At 55.3% G+C, this 10,398-nt stretch overlaps 1 protein-coding gene across 3 annotated transcripts in view; it reads right to left on the reverse strand.

Annotated features, from left to right (window-relative positions):
* The window catches only part of NAV1 (neuron navigator 1), a 212,162-nt gene extending 202,150 nt beyond the window's left edge, over positions 1–10,012 (reverse strand). For all 3 annotated transcript variants that reach the window (XM_089903958.1, XM_022561983.3, XM_089904002.1), the window contains exon 1: positions 9,472–10,012. The gene's annotated coding sequence lies outside the window, so the exon portion shown is untranslated. The remainder of the gene's footprint in view (positions 1–9,471) is intronic.
* Positions 10,013–10,398: the final 386 nt, after the last annotated feature.

Genomic DNA, 10,398 nt, shown 5'->3' on the forward strand with positions numbered 1-10,398 from the left:
ATAAAAATCTGAACAGTGAAACAATGGTGGGAGAGGTGTCCTGACCAGGAGGGACAGGAGGAAACTGGGCTGATGGAAATGTTCTATATCTGGACTGGGGTGTGGTTACCAAGGTACGTTCATTTGTTAAAAACACATGAGACGGGACACTTACGGTTTGTGTTATTTCACTGTCTGTAAATCATACCCCAATTAAAATACAACAGAATAGGGGGAAAAGAAGGAGAAAAGGGTTCCTTCCCTCTGGGTTGGAGGGAAAGGCCAGCCCAGGGCCCAGAGCATGGGGGGGCGCCGTGGACGGTGAGGGGAAGAGTTTTCTTTGACTGCTTTCCAGGCTGGAGTCTCATTCGGGCTCTGCTCAGCCCGCGGCCAGCCTGAGGCGCCAGCCACCTTCACTACACAGAGGCAGGTGGACGCGGACAGAGTAGAAGCCGCCCCCCCCCGCCCCCCCGTCCACGGGCTGCTGAGCACCGCTCTCCCCCCGCTCATAAATCAGGCCCTCCTTCCGCCTGAGGCATCCAGGCTGAGCCCTCCCTGGTGTCCTGCTGCCATGCCGACCGCCCCAGCCTGGATTTGGGCTCCGGGGGCTTGAGCTCATCCTTTCAAATCTCCCACCTTCCCATATACTCTGCCTCGTCCACACCTGCGACCTCTCCTCCCGAAGCCAAGCCGCGGCTGTGTGCGATGCCCTGGAAACACAGCCTGGGCCAACGGATGGGCAGGCTCTGCCGAAAGAGCCCCAGGTCCCTCCACACCCCCTGCCCACCCCCAGAAGCCTGCAGACTGGAGCGCACCAGGGCCCAGAGAGATCACACATCTTAGAGCCGCACCTCTCCCCCCTCCCCATCTGGCCCTGGCAGGGACGCATCTCCCCGCCCGGCATACAAACACCCCTTTGGGGATCAACCCACCCAGAAGTGTGGTCTGCGGGACTGGGGCACTGAGTGCTTGCAGCCTCCTTGCTTTGTCCTGTCACTGGCCCAGCCAGCGTTTACCCTCCGAGGCCCACAGGCAGCGGCCACGGGGGCAGCATGGGGTGTCCGACAATAGTGACCAGCACCCGCTCCAGCCAGGCAGCTCCTGACACACTAACCCTAGGACAACTCTCGCCATTCCATGCGGTAGCAATGACGGTCCCCATCTTACAGTCGCAGGAGCCCGGCTCAGACGGACCCCCATCTCCCACCGCAGAGGCCCCAGGAACAGCTGAGGACCCAGGAGGTGGCCTCTCACCTGCCAGGGAGAGTCAGGACCAGGGCTCCCCTTGGCAGGAGGGACGGACAACCATGGCCGCCTGGCCCTCAGCTACGAACAACCCACCCCTTCCCCTCGAGGCATCAGTGAGCAAGGATTTCCTGAGCCTGACTCCCCACCGGGACCCAGCCAGGCCACCTCCAGCTCGAAGGCCAGCCTAGCGTGGCCCAGCGGGCTTTCCTCTGCCCTGGGCGGCCTCTCGCAGACACATCGGCCCACCAGCCCCCACCCGGATCCCAGACACAGGGCTTTGTCTGCGCTGGACGTGGTGCCAGAGTGTCCCGGGCCCTCTGGCCAGCTCAGCAGGGCCTTCCCGCCCTGTTCCCACAACTACTCCAACCCTACGGCCACGTTCTGGGCTCCCCTAGGGGCCAAGGCCAGCAAGAGGAAGCGGTGGGATGACTCAGGGGTGACGTGGCCTCAAGAGATGTGCCCCTGTGATGACATCTGGTAGGGAGATGGGTAACGGCGGAGAGGTCTGGATTCACGGGAGATGTGGACCTCGGGAGGGGCCGGTGTGTCAGCTCCAGACCAGCTAACAAGCCAAAGAGTCTCAGTGTATTGCCAGATGAACACAGGCTAAATTCGTGCAAAAGGGTTATTTTCAACTCTGAGGAGAAAATGAGAAACAGAACTGAAAATATAACACTTTGACAGTGTTCCTTTGACTAACTGGGTAAAATCTGTAGGAGTGATGAAATTGGCACCCGGGGAGCCTCTGCTGCTAGTGCTCTGGGGGGTTACCCACACAACCGGGGATGATACACTAATGACTCGACTCCCTGTTTTGCCACCTTTAGACAATATCTACCGTTACCTGACAAAATAGTAGGAAATAAGAATCTTTCTCTTTCTCCTTCTCTTCCTCCCAATATTTTATTTTCATTCCTTTTATCGGTTATTTCCCACCTAACCTTGAGTTTTGTTTTCTTGTTTTAGGACACTTTGACGACTCTCTTGAACCCCCAGCTGGATAAGACGAGAGTACTGGAGAACCTCCTGGCCGCTCCCCTTCTCCCTCCCCTTGGTCACATATGCTTGATTCCCCTCTGCCCAGCGACCAGCAGTCACACTGAACTTGCTTCAGAAGGAATGCAGGTCACTTATGGTGTTTGGACTACGGGAGTGTGGTTTATACCAGCCTTGGAGGCTCCCAATCTCACTTTCCTCGTCTGTAAAATGGGGACAGCATAGCAGGTCCTAAGGCCTCACAAGACAAGATGGCTTTTTGTAAATAAGATCACACGACATGCAGCCTGGAATGGTAATGATGGCTCACGTTGGTGGGGCTGCTGGGATAACTCTCTGAACCTCAGTTTCTTCGCCAGTGAAATGGGGAGAAGATTAGTGCCCATCTCGCTAAGAGGTTGTAAAGACTAAATGAAATCATAAGAATCAAAGTGCTTTGCACTCAGGGCATCCCTGTCCCAATTTAAGGGGTCATGACACCAGTTCCCTCTTTCGGGAGATAAAACTGCAGCTCAGGCCCCAGCACATCAGGCGGAGGGGGAAATGCACAGCTCTCTAGAGGGCATTTGGGGAACAACTGGGAAATCTGAATGTGGCCCATTTGTTAAATATAATAATGCAATTAAATTCACTATCATTACGTGTGATTGTGTGTAAGTCCTCAGTCTCAGGAAATGCATGGGCAATAGTTAAGGGTTGAATACCACCATCTCATCAAGTTATTTTCAAATGGCTCGGGAAAGTGTTATTATATATACACTGATGTGGATAAATGGAGAGAGAAAGACACAGCATCGGAGCAAAACGTTACCAATCAGAGAACCCAGTCACTGTCCTATCACTCGCCTTCTCTACTGATTTGACATTTTTTCAAAATAAAACATCACAGGGAAAAAACTTTCCATGTCGGAAGCACCCTAACTGTCGTGGCGCCTTTCCTGTCCCCAGGGAAGCAGGGGCGGGCCCTGACCCCGCAGCTGCCACCATCCCCCCCGAGTGCATGCGTGGCATGGGGGTGCTGGGGAGGGCCCAGGGACTTGCAGAACCACCCCAGACGAGGGCCAGGCGGGCAGCTGCTGGTGGGTCCCGGCTGGGGCGTCAGCTGTCTCCTTTGTTAAAGGAGAGCAGACAGACAGTTGGCATCTTAGCAGCACCTGGAGCCCAGCCTCCTGCCCAGTCAACTCAACCATCTGAACCAATGAGCTTGGTGAATTCTACGCGCTGCTCCAAGTCTGCAGAAAGCTAGGGAACACCAAAAGAACACGAGGCAACACAGACAGGAAAGGGCAAAAGACGCCACCAGACTCTCCCTGCTTTACGCCTTATCCCGTGTCCCCAGCTGGACAGCCAGCTCGCAGGCTCTGGGGAGCGATCCACACGTCAGAAAGAGAGTTGCCTTCCCAGCTGATGGCAGGCGATCTGCCGACATGCAGGGAGCTCGGAACTGGAGAGCCATCCTCTGTTCGGATGGAGATGGACCCCGGCTTGTCCTAAGGGTGATTAGTGCAACGAGGAGGGTGAGGGGAATCTCACCCTGACCGTCCCTGGACCAGGGCAGGCTCCATGGGCTCACGTGACCCAATCGCTCTCCGAGTGGATTTCCCAACCTGGCCAGATCACAGGAATTGCTGTGATGGGTGGGGGAGTGGTGGAAGGGTGGAGATCAGGCGACTGGGGAACAGATTCTTAGGAGTGAGACGTTTTCATTCAGCTCTCCCTGGGGAAGAAGTGGAGTCTCCACCAGGTGCTCTGGCGGCCCAGGTCCCACAGACAGCACGGAGGCCAGTGGGGAGAATATGATTCCAATCGCTAATATGTGTGGAATATTCATCAAGTGCTGAGGACTTTGCATGCAAAGTCAAGACCTGAACCTTGACTCCGAGTCTGCCTCAATTCATGGTCCAGATTCTTACTATGACATCTTCCGTCTTCCCAGAAGACACTTGAGACCATACCCAGTGAGGACGATCTGAAGGAAACAGGGCAGAGGGGGAGCCCGGGCAGCGCGTGGCACCTGCTTCCAGACCCTGAAAGGCTGTCACCATGTGGGGCAATAGCACTTGCTCTGCGTGGGTTATTGCTAGCCCCCCACTTTATTTGGGGGTGCATTTGGTGAAGCCCATTCACCTTTGGTATCTTCACCAGAGGCAGCCACACCCACGAAAGATAAACCCAGGAGGAACCCTGAAGGACAGAGCATTCACATACAGAACCAGATGGTGTCAGCACACAGTCGTGGGGGGTCCCCAGCCAGAGGACCCTGGAGGGGATGGTTTAGAGGCGCCTGTGGTACCTGGAAAGCAAACATGGGGCTTCGTGACATGGTTCTTTCCAACTTTGAAAGTTTAGTTCTACAGAAGTTGGCATTTATTCTATTTACAAATGGATTTTAAAGTCAGGGAGGGATGTAAAGTGGGTCAGTTTTACTGTCCAGATGGGGAGGGAGTTGCGTCACCGGAAGCGGTGACCAGCCAAGGGTTCCAGGGAGGAAATCAGCTCAGCCACCGAGCGGTCGTAACCCTCACCGTGCATCAGAGTCACGGAGGCAGCTGTGTCCAAACCAAGGGAAGCCGACACTCTGGGGCTGGGCCCAGGCACCCATCCGTCCTGGTCAAAGCTCCCCAGTGAGTCCAACAGGCCGTCAAGATGCAGCCACTGAGCTGGAAAATGCAGCTCACGCTGGGGTGGCCTTGGTGCCCTCCGAGCCCCATGAAGACCCGGAGTCAGTTCACGTGTACACCTGGGCCAGCTCACGTCTACACCTGGGTCACTTCATGTCTATACCTGGGTCAGCTCACGTCGACACCTGGGTAAGCTCATGTCTACACCTAGTGAGCTCATGTCTACACCTGGGTCACTTCATGTCTATATCTGGGTCAGCTCATGTCTACACCTGGGTCAGTTCATGACTACACCTGGATCAGCTCACGTCTACACTTGGGTCCGTTGATGTCTACACCCGGGCTTGTCAAACGTCTCTGACACAGGGGCAGTGGTTGAGCGAGTGTTTGTTAAGTCAAAAAGATCTGAATCAAAATCCCTCTAAGATGTTCCCTTTGGACATGGGGTGAGGTCCTTTAATCATTCAATGCCTCAAAGTCCTGACTTTTCTAGTTATTACAAAGTTTTCACAAATTCACCGACATAGAAAGCAGGATGGTGGTTGCCAGGGGTTGTGGGGGGGGGGGGTAGAAGACGAAGAGTTACTGTTTACTGGGGACAGAGTTCTAGTCTGGAAAGATGAAAAAGTTCTAGAGACGGATGGTGACAATAGTTATACAACAATGTACTTAATGCCACTGAACCGTACACTTTAAAGTGATTAAAATGGTCAATTTTATGCTATATATATTTAACCACAATAAAAAGTTTTAAATGTTTAAAGTACAATAACTATAAAGAAAACTATAATAAACATGCACCCACCCACCCAACTACAGAATGTTAGCACTTTGTCAAATTTTCTTCAGTTTTTTAAATAAAAAAATGAAATTTTGCATTTTTTTAAAAAAAAAGCTTTCAGAGGGATTTTTCTCAGGAATTCAAGGGTACTTCAACATAAGAAAATCAATGTAATTATCAAAACACATGATGAACTCAACTGACACAGAAAAAAAGCATTTGACAAAATCCAACACACTTGCATGATAAAATACACTTAGAAAAGTTGGATTAGAAGGGATTTCTTCAACATGATGAAGAGCATTTATGAAAAACCCACAGCAGACATTCTACTCAGCGCTGAAGACTGAAAGCTTTCCCTCTAAGATCAGGGACCAGACAGGGCTGCCTGCTCTCACCGGCCACTCAACGCTGGATGGGAGGTTCCAGCCAGAGCAGTTAGGGAAGAAAGAGCAGTTAAAAGCCATCTGCACTGGAAAAGAAGGAGTAAAATTATCTCTATTCACAGTTGACATGACCCTGCATATGGAAAATCCTAAAGAATCCACCCATACAAAAGCCAAAAGAGCTAATAAACAAATGTTTCAGGCGACAAGATCAGCACACAAAAATCAATTGTGTTTCTACACACCAGCAGTGGACAATCCAAAAAAGAAACGGAGAAAACGATCCCACTCAGGAAATCTTTCAGAGCGTCGGAGGACTGGGCATCAGAAGAGTCTCAGGGCCCCTTGAAGTGGGGACATCTCGTCATTAATGGGCCTTGGTGGAGGAGCATGCATCAACCAGCGCCTTTAGTTTTTCATGTGTGTTAGCGCGTCTCTTACTAGAATCAAGGAGAGCAAACAGATCTGATGGGGATGATGGTCTGTGCAAGAGAAACGGAACCACAGCCGCAGGCAGGCCAGAGTGACCTGGGCCTCAGCCATCTTGCCTCCCATCACATCTCAAGAGCCACAGGAAGCTGGCAAGCAAAATCCCAGGCCCCCTGGAGGAAATCAGGCCTGAGTCAGCCTTCCTAGGAGGGGGAGGGAACAGACGAGGCCCAGGAAATTGTTTACGTAGGGGGGGTGTTTTCCACTTGAAAAGCTGGTGGGTTTTTTTTTTTTTTTTTTTAAGTTGAAGAAGGAACTGGAAGTGGTTTTTTTTGTTTGTTTGTTTGTTTTTGAGGTACGCGGGCCTCTCACCGCTGTGGCCTCTCCCACTGCGGAGCACAGGCTCCGGACGCGCAGGCTCAGCGGCCATGGCTCACAGGCGTAGCCACTCCGCGGCATGTGGGATCTGCCCGGACCGGGGCACGAACCCGTGTCCCCTGCATCGGCAGGCGGACTCTCAACCACTGCGCCACCAGGGAAGCCCTAGGAGTGTTTTTAATGATTGTTTTGTGACTTGGGGCCAGAATGATGGAGTGTTTGCCAAGGATAGACACATTTCTCAGTTCTCCGTGGTCCCTAGACTCTAAGAGCTGGTGGTTGGTTCCATGACAGAGACGCTCTCCGTCCCCCTTGTTTCTGTTCCTCTCTCTTGCCAACAGCTATGGAACATCTTCTGAGATCTACGGATGGCAATACTAGGAAGAGAAACATTCTGATGCACGGAAGTGATTGGCTGAAAGGGAAGGAGCCCTAGACCGGGAGCCAGAAGCCCTGCGTTCTAGGCTGGCTTCCGCAGCCCCAGCTGTGCAGCTCTGAGCCCCTCCACTCCCTCCTGTAGGCCTTGACTCCCCGCTGTAAAGGGGAGGGCAGGGCAGGGGCTGGGAGGCGAGACCTCTTTAGACTAGTGCTTCTAAAGGCCAAACCCTTTAAGAATTCAAAAGAACTTTTAAAGAAAAGGGAAGTGACATTGATGGGAAATGGAAAGATGAAAAGAGAGATAAGTTTTAAAAGATGGACAAGAGCTGTTTCTTCTCTAGGCCATTCTTTCCTACCGGGCCAAAGCTGGGCTAATACCAGAGGCTCCCAAGGACTCAGGAGGGGGCCAGGTTTGGGAAGGGAAGGAAAAACAGCATTGCTGTTCTCAGTTTGCTCAGGCCAGGACTTCCCAAGGAGATCCCAGAAAAGGCCTGCATGCTTAAAGCTTGCCCACCTGTGAACAAATCAACCTCATTATGGACCAGGTTTGCAGGGGAAAAGGGGGGTGGGGGGATGGTGGTGGAGGCAAATCACAGGACTCCCAAAGAAAGACATAAATAAGAATAAATGGGCACCGGAGCTGGATGGGAGACCTCTGGGTGGGACCCAATTTTTTTTCCCCAATTGTATTAATTCGGCAAACATTTGAAAGATGCCTGCTGAGCGCTGGGCGTGGTCAGACAGGACAGCGGGCAGGAAGGCCTTCACAGGGAGATAAAAACACAAAGCAGAATGGAAACCTGCCCCGGGGGAGTTCAGAGTAGGGGCTGTTCCCTCTAAACCTGGGGAGCTCGGGGAGACAGACCCTAGAGGAGGCAGCACAGGACGGAAAAGCCTTGGCCATTCTCTCCTGCTCCGTGGTACTCAAGGAAGGAACGACCTGCTCTCGAGTCATCCGGGAAGTGAGCAACACAGGCTGATACAGAACTACAAACTGATCAGCAACTTTCCCCTAGAAACCGCTGGTGAAAGCGCGGACCGCTGTAAAGCTCATCCCGGGCGAGGAAACTCACAATCACTGCGATTCCCCGTCTCATTTTCCCAGTTTAATTCCAAAGACACACAAACCCAAATTCAAAGCAGGATACAAAAAATTCATAAGCAGGCTGGAGTCCTCTGTGTCTTTGGCCTGAAGGGAGCCCAGGTCTACCTAGTGGCAGCTCCGCCTACTTGGGGGAGGGTTCTTTGTGTGAAGTCCTGCATCCCCGTTATAAAAGAGTCGCAGGGGCCACCGCGTAGGGGAACAAAACGCAGGCAGGATGCAAACCCAGGCAGACCCTCTACTGCTGCAGCGCGAACAAGGCCGCAGGCTTCTCAGCTTGAATTTGAACGAGCCAATGGTGTGCCAACCACTGAAACGGGAAGCCAGATAAACAGCACATTATCGAGGGGGATCCGGCGCGTCCCAGAAGCCGGCGCCAGCTGCGCCCTGGGCTGTCTTAACAAAGTCCCATTGACTCACCAGCTGATGTTCCCATGTTGAGCTCGGGGACAAGGAACCCTCTCTGCGGCGTGGACGTCAAAGCTGCACACCATCCCCACCGCCCCCACTCACGCCTCCCCGATCCTGCCTCCCCTCTCTGCCCCCTGCAGACTTGACCAGTTCTTTATCTTCCGACCAGTTTCTGTCGGCTCTGAGAATAGAAGGGACCCCAGGGCCCAAGCACCGGGGACTCTTAGGTGAGCTCCCAGAGCGGCCACCCTCTCTTTTTCCCTCCCTCCCAGCTGCTCCGGGAAGCTTTCTCAGGCGTGCCAGGAGGACAGCCTCCGGGGCCCGTGCGATGCTTCTCGGTGCATCCAGGGGCCAGAGAACGTTTTCTGGAACAGTGCGCCAAGGTCACCTGCCCAGCTGTTCAGCTCGCTCCGCTGGGGTGGGAGGAGAAGATGTGGGCAGTGTGTGTGTGTGTGTGTGTGTGTGTGTGTGTGTGTAATGTAGCCCTCGGTGTCTCTAATCAGAGGATCTCAACACACTTTCAACAGCAAGGCAAGGGAAACCGAGGCTCCGAAAGGTTGAACTTGGGTGGCCCATGGTGAGTCAACTCCTGGACCAGACGCGCAGTCCCGCGGGGACGCTCACCCTCCCGCGGGCGCAAGCTCACCCCCCGGCGCTCGGGCCCTCCTGCCCTGCAGAACCCGCCAGCCCCGTCCCTCAAAGCGGGGAGCATCAGACTCGAACCCACCCCGCGACCGCCAGGTCCCTGAGCGGGCCACTTACCCGCGCGCCTGCGCCCCGGGGCCCCGGGTCCACGCATCCCGACGGCGTCGGCCAGGCCCACGGCGCGAGGAGAAAGTTCTCTGGCTCCCGCGCTGGTCGGCTTCCCCCGGAGTCTCGGCGTCCGCGCTCCGGTCGCGGGTGGCACTAGGGCCGCCGCCGGCCCGGGCCCCACGACGCGGAGCGAGGCGGCATCCCGAACAAAGTGCGTCCCCTGCCGGGCGCGGGGCGGAGCCTGGTGACCCGCTGCCCCGGGCACACGCCGGCCGCCTCCCCGGGCCGGGGGCGGAGGCTGCGCCGCCGAGCGGCCCGCTCCCCCCGCGCTGCGCCAGTTGAACCCGCAGAGGGGCGGAGGCGCCGGGCCCTTCCAGACTTTGTCATTGGAAAGCTATTCCCGTAACCCTTTCCTGCCTTCGCCTTCCGTCCCGCCTCCGCGGCCGCAGAAAGGCGGAGCTGGGTGGCGGGGCAGGAAGCCTCCGCACAATCAAGCCTTTCCTCGGCCGGGACCCGCCGCTTCCAGGCCCGGCCCCACCCCCACGCGCCCTGGGGCTGCCGCCGGCCGGCAGTTCTTAGGAGCGCGGACAGAGGGGTCGGCCGGGCCTTCCCACCCCCTTCCGCCCGCGCCCCCTTCCTTCCTCTCTGTTCTGTTCCGCTTTCTGGGCTGGGACGCGGATGCAGAGGGGAGGGGAGACCCCGGAAGGGCCGGGCATGTAGTAGGTGCTCAGTAAAATGCGTGGGGCTTTGCCCGACCTCGCGACCCTGCCACGGGCCCTTTCTCCTTCTACGGCCTGGGAGGGGGAGGAGGGAGGGGGAGAAGAAACGACCAGACCCAGAGAGAGGGGCTGGAAGTGGGGCCTCGGCCAGAACCTAGTGCAGCCTGGGCAGTGCGGCCTCCACTGAGCCTGCCTCCCGGGACAGGGCAGAGGAGGT

The sequence above is a fragment of the Delphinapterus leucas genome, chromosome 1 (assembly GCF_059928025.1).
Source record: "Delphinapterus leucas isolate spDelLeu-1000000601 "Yukka" chromosome 1, BTC_Dleu_Yukka2, whole genome shotgun sequence".
NCBI classification, from domain to species: Eukaryota; Metazoa; Chordata; class Mammalia; order Artiodactyla; family Monodontidae; genus Delphinapterus; species Delphinapterus leucas.